Source organism: Choloepus didactylus, chromosome 4, assembly GCF_015220235.1.
Source record: "Choloepus didactylus isolate mChoDid1 chromosome 4, mChoDid1.pri, whole genome shotgun sequence".
NCBI classification, from domain to species: Eukaryota; Metazoa; Chordata; class Mammalia; order Pilosa; family Megalonychidae; genus Choloepus; species Choloepus didactylus.
Window position 1 is genome coordinate 130,544,948 of NC_051310.1, and position 12,580 is coordinate 130,557,527.

Here is a 12,580-nt window from a genome sequence, read left to right on the forward strand (position 1 = left end):
CTTCCCAGCTGACAGAGGTGTTCCGGTTGCCATTGACCTTCTTTCAGTGAAGGTATCCTTTTTGTTGATGCCTAGTTTGGATACTTTTATGGCCTTAGAACTGTAAATCTGTAACCTAATAATTACCCTTTATAAAAGGCAATCCATTTCTGGTATTTTGCATAATGGCAGCTTCAGCAAACTGTAACAGATTTTGGTACCACAGAAGTGGGGTCCTGTTGCTGAGTTTGCAAATACCCAAAATGCTGGAGCAGCTTATTAAATGGATAAGGGGAAGATACTGGAAGAATTGTGAGAAGCTTGATAGAAAAGGTCTAGTTTGCTTTGAAGAGACTGTTGGTGGAAATATGGACTCTAAAGATACTTCTGATGAGGTCTTAAACTGAAATGTTGACTGTGTCTTTGCCAACTGGAAGAAAGGTGATCCTTGTTTTAAAGTGGCTGAAAATTTGACAAAATTGAGTCCTGGTGTCGAATGGAAGGCAGAATTTGAAAGCAACAAAACTGGGATACTTAGCTGAAGAGATTTCCAAACTAAATGTTGAAAATGCAGCCTGGCTGGCTTCTCCTTCCAGCTTATAGAAAATGTGAGAGGAAAGAGTTAAGCTGAGAACTGAACTCTTGGGTACAAAGAAACCAGAAATTGATGGTCTGTAAAATTCTGGGCTTCCAGCAAGTGATAACACAGAGGATAGTGACACATGTGAGGATTTAATGAAACCTGGAACCAGCCATCCATTTCAGTACAGGCCAGGATTGGAAATGGCATTATACAGAAAGGATTTGTGGAAAGTCCTATTGGCTGATGGTTTTGACCCCTGTATGCTGCATGCCAAGTCAACAAATTTTTTGCAAGAGCTGTATAAATGGAACCACTGCCAGTCTGGACTATAAGGGACAGACAAGGGACAAATTGAAGGAAAGATGACTTCAAAGGCAGAACCATGGAAGCCAAGGTCTGAAGCTAAGAAATCTCAGGCAAGGAGAGAAAAGCAACTCATGCATGTGGAAAGGGTGAGTTTGCCCTGGACACAGATGGTGGGCCTTCCACCTAAGTGCTCAGGAATAGTGTTGTTGCCCCAGAACTCAGAGAAAGTGGAGCACATTTCCTAGTGATTGGGGAGAGCCTGGACATCACCCCACTATTCAAAGAGGGGAGAGTCTTTGCCCCAGAGACGCAGAGTCTGGGTGACACCCTGCTGTTTGAGGAGGGTGGGGCTGAGAAGAAGGTGGTCTCCCCAGTGCTTGGATATGTTGGAGCACTCATCCCAGCAGTTGGAGAGAAAAGGGCTGCTGCAAAGGCCCTTAGAAAGGGTTGGACTCCTGCTGTCTCAAGACCCAAGGATAAAATGTCATTCAATAAATGACTCTCAGATTTTGAAACCTAATGAAGTTTTCCTGTGGGTTTTAGGAACTGTTTTGGTCCTTTGACCCCTGTCTTCCTTCCAATGTCTTCCTATGGCAATGGGAATGTTTATCGTATTACTGTTCCTCCTTTATATATTGGCAGCAGATAACTTGTTCTGAGTTTCACAGGTCCACAGCCAGAGGGGAATTTTGCCTTAAGAAAAACCATGCCTGTAACTGATTCTGATGACTTTGTACTTATCTATATTATGACGGAATGAATTTATTTTTGCATTTGGAAAGGGTTGGACTCCTGCTCTCTCAAGACCCAAGGATAAAATATCATTCAATAAGTGCCTCACAGATTTTGAAATCTAATGAAGTTTGCCCTGTGGGTCCAGGGGATGGAATGTGCCAATTTGGATATATTATGGCCTCCAGAAAAGCCATGCCCTTTAATGCAATCTTGTAGGGGCAGACTGATTAGTCTTTTGATTAGGGTGGAATGTTTTGATTAAGTGTTTCCATGGAGATGTGACTCACCCAACTTTGGGTTGGGACCTTTGATTAAATTATTTCCCTGAAGGTATGGATCCTGCCTATTCGTGGTGGGTCTTGATTAGTTCACTGGAGTACTTAAGAGAGCTCAAGAACTGACACAGATGCTGATGCTTGGCAGACACTTGGAGATGCAGACAGAAGAATGTTTGGAGATGCTAAGCTAAGAGGTGAAGCCCAGAGCTTGCCCTGGAGAAGCTGAGAGCCGGCCCCCAGATGCTTATAGAGAAATGCCCTGGAAGAACAAGCAAGGATGCACAGAGAGTGAAAGAGAGAAGCTAAGAGAGACAGGAACCCAGAGACATTTTGGAAAAAGCCATTTTGAAACCAGAATCTAGGAGCAAAGGACCAGCAGACACCAGCCATGTGCCTTCCCAGCTGACAGAAGTGTTCTAGATGCCATTGGCCTTCCTTCAGTGAATGTATCCTCTTATTGATGTCTTAGTTGGGACACTTTTACGGCCTTAGAACTGTAAATTTGTAACCAAATAAATCCCTTTTATAAAAGGCAATCCATTTCTGGTATTTTGCATAACGGCAGCTTCAGCAAACAAGAACAGGGGCTTTTCAAATACTTTTTTATCCTCTGCCCAAATTATTCTGGGATTAATCAGAGCTTCACACTAACCTGTGCAAACAAATCAGATCTCACTCCCTATACAAGTTTCCATGTAATTATGGTGTTTGAATAAACTGACCATACAAGTTAAATTATAAAATATGCTACAAAAAATAAAGATTTTCCACCAAATTATCATTTCTACCTTTGGTCTCACAGAGATGTTGAGTTTTAAAATACAGTCAATATCATCCTTTACCCTTTAGTTTGATTTATCTTAGTCCTAATCAAGGCAATTTCACTCATATCTCTAACTGAAGTCTGATCTCTTTTTCAGCTTCTTTAACAAATTTGTTGTGTGGGGTAATGTTGCCATTCATAGCTACCGAACTCTAGCTCTGAGTCTCAGGTGTCACACAGATACCTGAAGTTCCAGGAACTGACCAGGTTATACACCAGAGTTCAGCATCTCAGAATCTAGAAATAACCATTGAAACTCAGAAACAGATGTAACTGCTGTAAGAGCTTACAATCTAGGAACCATTACAATAAGCCTTCCCTTGATAACCTATGCTTTTAGATTCAATTCTCAGAAATTGCACATTATAGTTAGTCCATATTAGTGAGGTGTTATAATGTCTATCTTTTCATTTCCGGCTTATTTCACACAATATACTGTCCTCAAGGTCCATTCACCTAATTGCATATCTCACAACCTCATTTCTTCTTTCAGCTGCTCAATATTCCACTGTATGTATACACCACAATTCAGCATTCCATTCATCAGTCAATGTATCCTTAGGCCATCTCCATCCATTGTGAATTGTGAATACTGCCACCATAAACACCAGTGTGCAAATAAATGTCCATTCATGTCCCTACTCTCAGTTATGAAGCATTATATTTGCAGTAAGATTTTATTACAATGATTCTGCAGTGCTCCAGTAGTTTCTTATTTAATTTTATAATACTTAAGGTTGTTAATGTTATCAAAATTGTAAACTCTGCATATATTAATTTGGTTGGTTTCCCCTTTAAATTGATAACATTAACAATTACATTAAAATACTATTTTTTTTTTTTTTGCGTGAGGATTTTCAGGACTTAAAAATAATTTTTAAAAATTTTTACAAGGAAACATTTACTTTTCTCCTGTCTCCCCATTCTCCCGGTAACCTCTAATCTGTTTTCTATTTGCAAATTTGCCTTTTCTAGACATCTCTTGTAACTGATATCATACAATTTTTGCCTTTAATTGCCTTGATTATTTCACTGAGCCTAATGTTTTCAATGTTCTTCCATGTTGCACCATGTTTCATAACTCATTCTTTTTTATGGCTTAAGAATATTCCAATTCATGTACATACCACATTTTGTTTATCCATTCATTTGTTGATGGACACTTGGGTTGTTTCCATCAAACAGCATTCCATCAAAGCTCCAGAAGATATTTTGAAGTCCATTTGTACTCCAGGATTTCTTATTCTTCTACACTCATAGAACCCTGCCCTCTTATCAGAAATAAATATATCACTACTCCATCTCTCATTTAGTCCTAGGCTACCCAGTGTTCTAGATCTCAGCCTCTCATGTTTCCTCAGTGACACTGTTTTGTCAATTAGCCCTTTTGTTTCTTGTAACTTCTATCTCTTCTCTCTCACTGTTCTTTTCTCTCTGAACACAAACATGCCCTTCCATCTACACACATATATACACACAAGCTTTTTTTTTTCACCCCATATCCCCCTTTGGCCACCACTCTCTCTTCCTCTCCTTTTACAGCCAAGATTCCTAAAAGACTGCCTAATTCAGGTTGTCTCTTTCTTTGCCTCTCTCTTAGAAGTAGCTCTTGTTGCTAAGGTCACCAGGGACTTCCTAAATGTAAGATCCAATGGAGACTTTTCAGTTCTTATCTTACTTGGCCTTTCTCTAGCATCTGCTGTGACTGTCTCTTCCTTTTATTTCTGTGACTCGAAGCTCTCTTAGTACCTCCCCATCTTCTTGAACATTTTCTTATTAGTCTACTTCAAAGGTATCACTGTCTCTACCCACAGCCAAAATGTTGATGTCTCCCATGGTTCCACCCTCAGTCCTTTTCCCATCTCCCTCTATGTTTTCTCCCTAAGGAATTTCATTTATCTCCTAATTTCAACTACCATTTATTCATTGATGGCTTTCAGGTTATTCAGTCCAATCCTCCAGACAATAAATAAACACCTAAACTTCCCACTATTCTTCTATACCTGTATGTTTCCCCATTGTCTAGACATCATTTCCAAGACCCTTAGCACATCTACAAGGATCTTCATGATCTGGCTGTTGTCAAGTATCCAGCCTCACCTGCCATTTTTATATACCCACCCTCTCCTCCTTTCATTTGTGGGCTTCTACCAGGCTGCTGGTAGAGAAAACAAGAGGGGAGAAAAAGGAGAGAGAAGAAACAATGACGGTACTGAAGTCTCTAACTTGAGCCATCAGGTGAGTGGTGGAGTCATTAATTGAGATGGGGAATCTCAGAGGAGGATCAGGTAGGGGAGAAGGGGAAAGGATTCAATTTTTGACTTATTAGATTTGAATGGCTGGGCAAGTGGAGTTACATTGCTAGAGAAATTGGATACATGAGTCTGGGGCTTAGAGATAAAAATTCATAGAGTCAAGTTATATAGGGAAGTTCTCACTCAATTTAAAGTTGAGAACTTCAGTAGTGACAAAACAATACTCAATGACTAATTCTACATTTGGTAAGAGGGGAAAAACTTTCCTGGGATATAGGTTGAAGCACAAGGGGGAAGTAGCTTAGAAAAACTGGGTTTCAACCAAGCACTTCAGAAAGTGCTCATTTAGCTTTTGATAGTTGTCCAATAAACAGCTAATCAATTTAAATTTTTTTCCTTGAAGAAAGAGAAAAAGAGGGGCAAGCAGAGTGTTTCTGTATCTAGTTTGGAAATACTTTCCTGTTGCAGGTCTTAACTATCAACCAAGAATAGCTATTCTTAAAATCTCAGATTTTAAGTGGGTACCTGAGGAAATGTAGTGCTTTCTGGAGTCTGAAAGTTTGCTATTAATCTTGCTTAAACATTTCAGGTTAAATTAGCAGAACCTTGTATTTGCTACAGAGCTTTAAAGTTTATCTTGTAGAGACTCTTCAGGCATTGGATTAAGTCTTTCAGAGATTTTGGGTACAAAGCTCCAGTTATGATGAAAGATAGGGATTCATATTTCAAGAAAGAGCAGGGTATATAAAATACTGTGTCTATGAGGGTATGAAAAAGATACTTCAGTTATAGAAAATCTCAAACACAAAAAATAGAGATGGTGCATTGAATCTTCATGTATCCACCATCCAGCTTGTAAAATTGTCTGCTTGTAAAAAGATATATTTTTAAAATAATAGTTTTTTTTTCTTTTTTGCAAAAATAATATTTGTTCATTGATGAAAATAGAGAAAATATTAGCCAGGAGAAGAAAAGTTATAAGACAAGCCAACAAACTGTTACAGAAAATATGTTCTATCCTCCTACATTCACAAACATACTTTCATAATGAAAAAATTTAAAAGTACATGCTATATGATTAAAATCTGGGTTACCAAGGACAAATGAATTTAATTATCACTGTGCATGGCTGCAAGTTTTGTTGATAGGCTAGCAATGTCTGTTTTAGTATAGCAATAAAGACATACATAATTAAAAATTATTTGATATTTATTTCCCAAAATTTATCTTATTTTTATTCACTATGTTATCATCAAGATTTTTACATAGTCATGTGTATTTTCTTGCAAGTACAGGCATACCTTATTTTATTGTGCTTTGCTTTACTGTGCTTCACAGGTATTGTGTTTTTTACAAATTGAAGGTTTGTGGCAACCCGGTATTAAGCAAGTCTATCTGCACCTTTTTTCCAACAATATGTACTTACTTCAGATCTCTGTGTCATGTTTTAGTAATTCTCTTAATAATTCAAACATTTTCATTATTATTATATCTGTTATGGTGATTAGTGATCAGTGATCTTTGAAGTTACTATTGAAATTGTTTTGGAGGTGCCACGAACTGCACCCATATAAAATGGCAAACTTAATAAACGTTGCATGTGTGTTCCAACTGCTCCACTGACTGGCTGTTTTCCATCTCTCTCCCTGTCCTTGGGCCTCCCTATTCTCTGATTATTGAAATTAGGACAATTAATAACCTTACAGTGTTCTCTAAGTGTTCAAGTGAAAGGAAGAGTTGTACACCACTTACTTTAAATCAAAAGCTGGAAATGAGTAAGCTTAGTGAGGAAGGTTATGTTGATTAAAAGTGCTACTCCAGTGAACACACAGATGATAGGAAAGCAAAACAGCCTTATTCCTGGTATGGAGAAAGTTTTAGGGTCTGTATAGATCAAACCAGCTACAACATTCTCTTAAGCCAATGCCCAATTCAGAGAAAGGCCCTAATTCTCTTCAATTCTATGAAGGCTGAGAGAGATGAGGAAGCTGCAGAAGAAAAGTTTGAAGCTAGCAGAGATTGGTTCATAAGGTTTAAGGAAAAAAGGTGTCTCTGTAACATAAGAGTGCAAGCTGAAGCAGCAAATGCTGAGTAAGAAGTTGCAGCAAGTCATCCACCCCTAGCTATGATAGCTTCATAAAGGTGGCTACACTAAACTACAGATTTTCATTGTAGATGAAACAGCCTTCTACTGGAAGAAGATGGCACATAGGGCTTTCATAGAGAGGAGAAGTCAATGCTTGACTTCAGAGCTTCAAAGGACTGGCTGACTCTCTTGTTAGGGGCTAAGGCAGCTGGTGACTTTAAGTTGAATACAGTGCTCACTTACTATTCTGAAAATCCTAGGGCCCTTGAGAATTATGCTAAATCTACTCTGTTGTGCTCCATAAATAGAACAACAAAGGCTGGATGACAGCACATTTGTTTACAACATAGTTAACTAAATATTTTAAGCCCACAGTAGAGACCTACTGCTCAGAAAAATTCTTTTAAAAATATTTGCTCATTGACAATGCACTTGGTCACCCAAGAGCTCTGATGGAGATGTACAATGAGAAGAATGTTGTTGTAGTGCTCACTGACACAACATCCATTCTTTAGCCCATGGATCAAGGAGTCATTTTGACTTTCAAGTCTTATTATTGAAGAAATAAATTTTGTAAAGCTATAGCTGCCATAGATGGTGATTCCTCTGATGGATCTGGACAAAGTCAATTGAAAACCTTCTGGAAAGGATTCACCATTTTAGATGCCTTTAAGACCATTTGTGTTTCATGGGAGAGGTCAAAATATTAACATTAACAGGAGTTTGGAATAAGTTAATTCCAACTCTCATGGATGACTTGGAGGAGTTCAACACATCAGCACATCAGTGGAGGAAATAACTGCAGATGTGGAAATAGCAAGAGAACTAGATTGGAAATGGACCCTAAAGATGTGACTGAATTGCTGTAATCTCACAATAAAAGTTCTGGTTTTTTTTTTTTTTTTTGGCAAGTAGTCTTTTATTTTTTTTAATTCATTTTTATTGAGATATAGTCACACACCATGTAGTCATACAAAACAAAGTGTACATTCAATTGTTTACAGTCCCATTACATAGTTGTGCATTCATCACCAAAATCAATCTTTGACATTTTCATTACCACACACACAAAAACAATAAGAATAAAAATTAAAGTGAAAAAGAACAATTAAAGTAAAAAAGAACACTGGGTTTTTTGTTTTCTTTTTCTTCCCTCATTTTTTTACTCATTCATGCATGAACTGGACAAAAAGGGGAGTGTGGTCCATATGGCTTTCCCAATCACATTTTCACCCCTCATAAGCTACATTTTTATACAATCGTCTACAAAATTCATGGGTTCTGGGTTGCTATCACCTACAGTTGGGTGGGTCACATCTCCATGGAAACAACCTAATCCAAAGTTTCCAACTTAATCAACACTAATGCATCTGCCCCCACAAAATTGCATTTAAGAATATGGCTTTTTCTGGGGGACATAATATATACAAACTGGTACAGGGCGCTACATTAACAGTTGGGCCATCAGTATTTCCCAGTCAAAACAGGGCCAGGTACCCATGCAGGGGATGCAGACCAGCTCCAATGGGCCTGTGACAGGGTCTGGAGATGTTTCAAAAAGCCCTGATTTTTTACCCCATGCACTTTCCAAACTGCCCAGCACATGGCACTGTTTGGAGCCCAGCAGCATCTCTCAGGGCAGGGCTGAAACTGTGGGGATCCATTCTCTCACTTCACCAGCCAATATCTGGCTCAGTGTTGGGCTGTGTTCCCCTCCTTACTTGAGCTGGAGGGCTCCTGCTGATGTTCCCAACTGCAGCTGTCTCCCAGGCAAGGATCAGGCCATTTGCTCCTGCTTCCCTTGAGGGTGGAGGATGGCACCAGAAGCCATGGCCAGAGTTACATTCTCTGCCCATGTTTTCTCAGACTCTTTGTCCTGCACTGACCTGGGCATTGGAATATCTCCCCTGTCCCATGGGTCCTTAAACCATTGATTCAGAAATTTTCTGCCTGGCAACTTGTAGCTTTGGGAAACAAGTAAGTTCTGCCACTCCTTCCCTAATCCTCCATTTTGAAAGCTCCTCCTTGGTGCCCTTTTGTCTTCTACACTCCTCAGCGGCTTATGTCCTACCCTGGATCTCTGTGGACTTGGGCTCTTTGGATATACATGGTGATCTATCTCCCTGCTATGAGAGATTTTCTAGTCTTTGTTCCTGCTGGGAGTTGGGAGGGCTCCCGGTCATTGCCTCTGGGTGCTTCCCAAGCTGTGTGGGGATGAGTGAGGGGGAGGGAAGAGGACCAGCCAGTCTGGGATGGAAGTTTCCTATCTGATATTTTTCTCTTTTTTCAATTCTCCATTTGTGGGTTCCTTCTCCAGTCTTTACCTTCCTCAAGAGTTCTGAGCAATTTGAGATTTGTCCTTTTCTCACTGAATGTCTGGGGAGAGGTTTTCAGTAGGTATCTTACATTGCTATATTGATGATATTACTAGTATACTTTAAATTTCATCTCCAGTGTCTTTGATTTCCATAAGATCTGTTATTTTCTACGTATTCTTTCAAATTCTTCTTTATGCTCACCTGGTGTCTTCTTAATATCCTTTATCTCTTTAGCCATCTCCTTGAATTTGTTTTGGAGATTTGTTTGAGCATATTTGATTAGTTCCTAATTCTGTGTCTCTTCTGACTTTTTAAATTTGTTCCTTTGACTGGGCCTTATCTTCCATCATTTTAGTATGCCTTGTGATTTTTTTGCTGATATCTGGTCATGTGATTATCTTGATGGGTTTATTCTGAAGGTCAGTCTCTCTTGTCTAGGATTTTGTAGTTTCTTTGTTTTGTATTTAGGCACCTCTTTGACAGTTGGATCGTTGGTTTTTCTCAATGAAAACAAGGCTGAGTACCCATGCAGAGGGCATAGACAAGCTCCAATAGGCCCTGAGTATGGGTATAGAAAGACTCCAAAAATCCTTTTTCCTGCACTTTCTAGCCTGCCAAGCAGATGGTGCTCTTTGGCTACCCATTTCATCACTGGAACCATTGAAAGAGTAGCATAAGTGACTGACCAGGAGGGGCTGAAACCATGGAGATTCCGTGTTCTCACTTTGCTGGCTCAGTTTTGGGCTGTGGTCCCCTCTATACTTGTGGCCATCCCAGTCTACAGCTTGCCTACCAGGCAAGGGTCAGGGAACTTGCTGATGCTTCTCTCAAGGGTGAGGGATGGGTGCCAGGAGCCACAGAGGAAAATACAGCCTCTGCTCCCAGTTTCGCAGTCTGTTTGTCCTGCATTTCCTTGGGCATTTTATTGTCCTCCCCTCTTCACTGGAACCCCCAAAAGTTGATTTGGACAGGATCTACCTGACTACTCACTGCTTTTGGGAAAGAAGTAGGTTCTGCTATTCCCTCCCACTCCTTAAAACTCCATTATGGAGGCTTCTCCTTGGGACCTTTTGGTATTCAGCACTGTTCAGCAGCTTTTGTTCTGCCCTGGGTCTCTGTGGACTTGGGTCCCCACGTCTTGATATGCTTGGGGATCTAACTCACTGCTGCGGTGTTTTTTTTTTCTTTTTGTTTATGTTTTCTTTTAATCTGTGTCCCAGGTGGGAGCAATCCCAGATGCTGCCTCTGAGTGGTCCCCAAATTATGTGGAACTGAGTGTGTGGGTGGGGTGGTGGAGAGGACTAGCCAGTCTGGGACACAAGTTTCCCACCTGATATTTTTCTCTTTCTTCAATTCAGCATTTGTGGAATCCATCTCCAGTTTCTACCTTCCTCCAGAGTTCTCACTAAGGGAGATTTGTCCCTCTTAATTGCTGTATCTCTGGGGAGTTTTCCAGGGAAGGTCTTACATCACCATGTTGATGACATCAATGTATTATTTTTGAAATCAGAAAACCATGATTTTAAGTTTAGTTGTATTTTTTTTTTAAGGGTAGAACTAATATTGCCATTTGTAATCAGATGGCAATTGGGTGTATAGTCTTCACATGTGATCTTTCTTGTTTGTAAATTAAAAAGTTACAAATTAAAAAATTTTTAAAGTTTTAAACAGCTGACAGCTGCTTGTTTTCAGAAAACATGATTAGCTTAATTCATTAATGGTGGCTTCAGGTTTTTCCTTATTAGAGCCATAAAGTTCACCCACCAATTGTCCCTTTTCATAAAACTAAAATGTTGGCATGCATTTGATTTCACACTCCGCAGCAACATCCTGAGAGTCATCCACATCTACTTCAAGGAATACCACCCTGTTATACTTTTCAGAAAGGGAATGGAAGAAAGGTTTCATCATTTTGCAAGACCCACACCTCATTGCTGAGAAATCAACTACTACAAGTTTATCTCTAGCATTGTTCAAGGCTGTCTGAAAATCTTCCTTGCTGTCTATCTACTGCACCATTTTGGCTGCTGGGGGTCTGTTCCAGTTTTCTAATGCTGCCATTATGCAAAATACCAGAAATGGATTGGCTTTTATAAAGGGGGTTTATTTGGTTACAAATTTACAGTCTGAAAGCCATGAAAATGTCCAAATTAAGGTATCAACACAAGTGTACCTTCACTGAAGGAAGGCCAAGGTGTCCAGAAAATCTCTTTTAGCTGGGAAGGCATGTGGCTGGCATCTGCTGATCCTGGGTTGTTTTCCAGCTCCTCTCTCAGCTCCTGTGCATTCCTTAAAATGTCAGCATCAGCTTTCAATGATCATCTCCAAAATGTCTCTAAGCTGTAGCAGCATCTGGGACTGCGTGGCTCTTTTTTTAAAGTACTCAGTAAATCAATCAAGACCCATCCTGAATGGGTGGGGCCAAACCTCCAAGGAAATAATCTAATCAAAGGTATTACCCACAGTTGGGTGGGTCACATCTCCATGGAAACAGCCTCACCCAAAGATTCCAACCTAATCAACACTAATACGTCTGCCCCCACAAGATTGCATTAAAGAACATGGTGTTTGGGGGGATATAATACATCCAAACTGGCGCAGGGTCTGAAGAGCAACCATACAATATGTAGAAGAAGTAGTCCTCTCCCTCCAAAAAATAAAAAATAAAAAATAAACGGACCAAGACTGGGCAGTTTTACTCTAAGACTCAGTTTATTTTTCATTTGTTTTTTTCTCTAGCATCAAGATGTTCACATTAAAGGTATTTTTGTATAGTTTTCTCTACCAAATGGTAAATAAATTATAAACAAGAAAGCTACCCCAAACAAGAAATTCCTGATCTCCAGACTCCCCCACTATCCATCATTATTTCCTCCTGAATTAGATGTTAAGGTCCAGATATCTTCAAGGAGACCAGAAGACTAAAGTGTGGCAATTAGAGGCACCAAAGTACTAACCAAACTAAGTATGTCTACAGTTCTAGTGCTAGATTTTCTTTATGGTTGTGGACTTCAAATTAAACAGATGTTATTCCCTATCTTTTTGCTGTGGATTTTAGGGGAGATACCCAACATCCTGTAACAACTAACGGGACCACAAAGCCCAGAACTTCAAGTAGTATTCTGTTGTGGCGAGTTTCAAGTTGTGGAGAATTGGGCAGTTAGAGATTTGGAAGGAAGACATCCATTAGAAGTATGAATAGATACTTTTAATATAG

The 12,580-nt window shown here is 39.6% G+C and overlaps 1 pseudogene; it reads right to left on the reverse strand.

The window, feature by feature from the left end:
• Positions 1 to 11,064: 11,064 nt before the first annotated feature.
• Positions 11,065 to 11,382, reverse strand: LOC119532030 (annotated as a pseudogene).
• Positions 11,383 to 12,580: the final 1,198 nt, after the last annotated feature.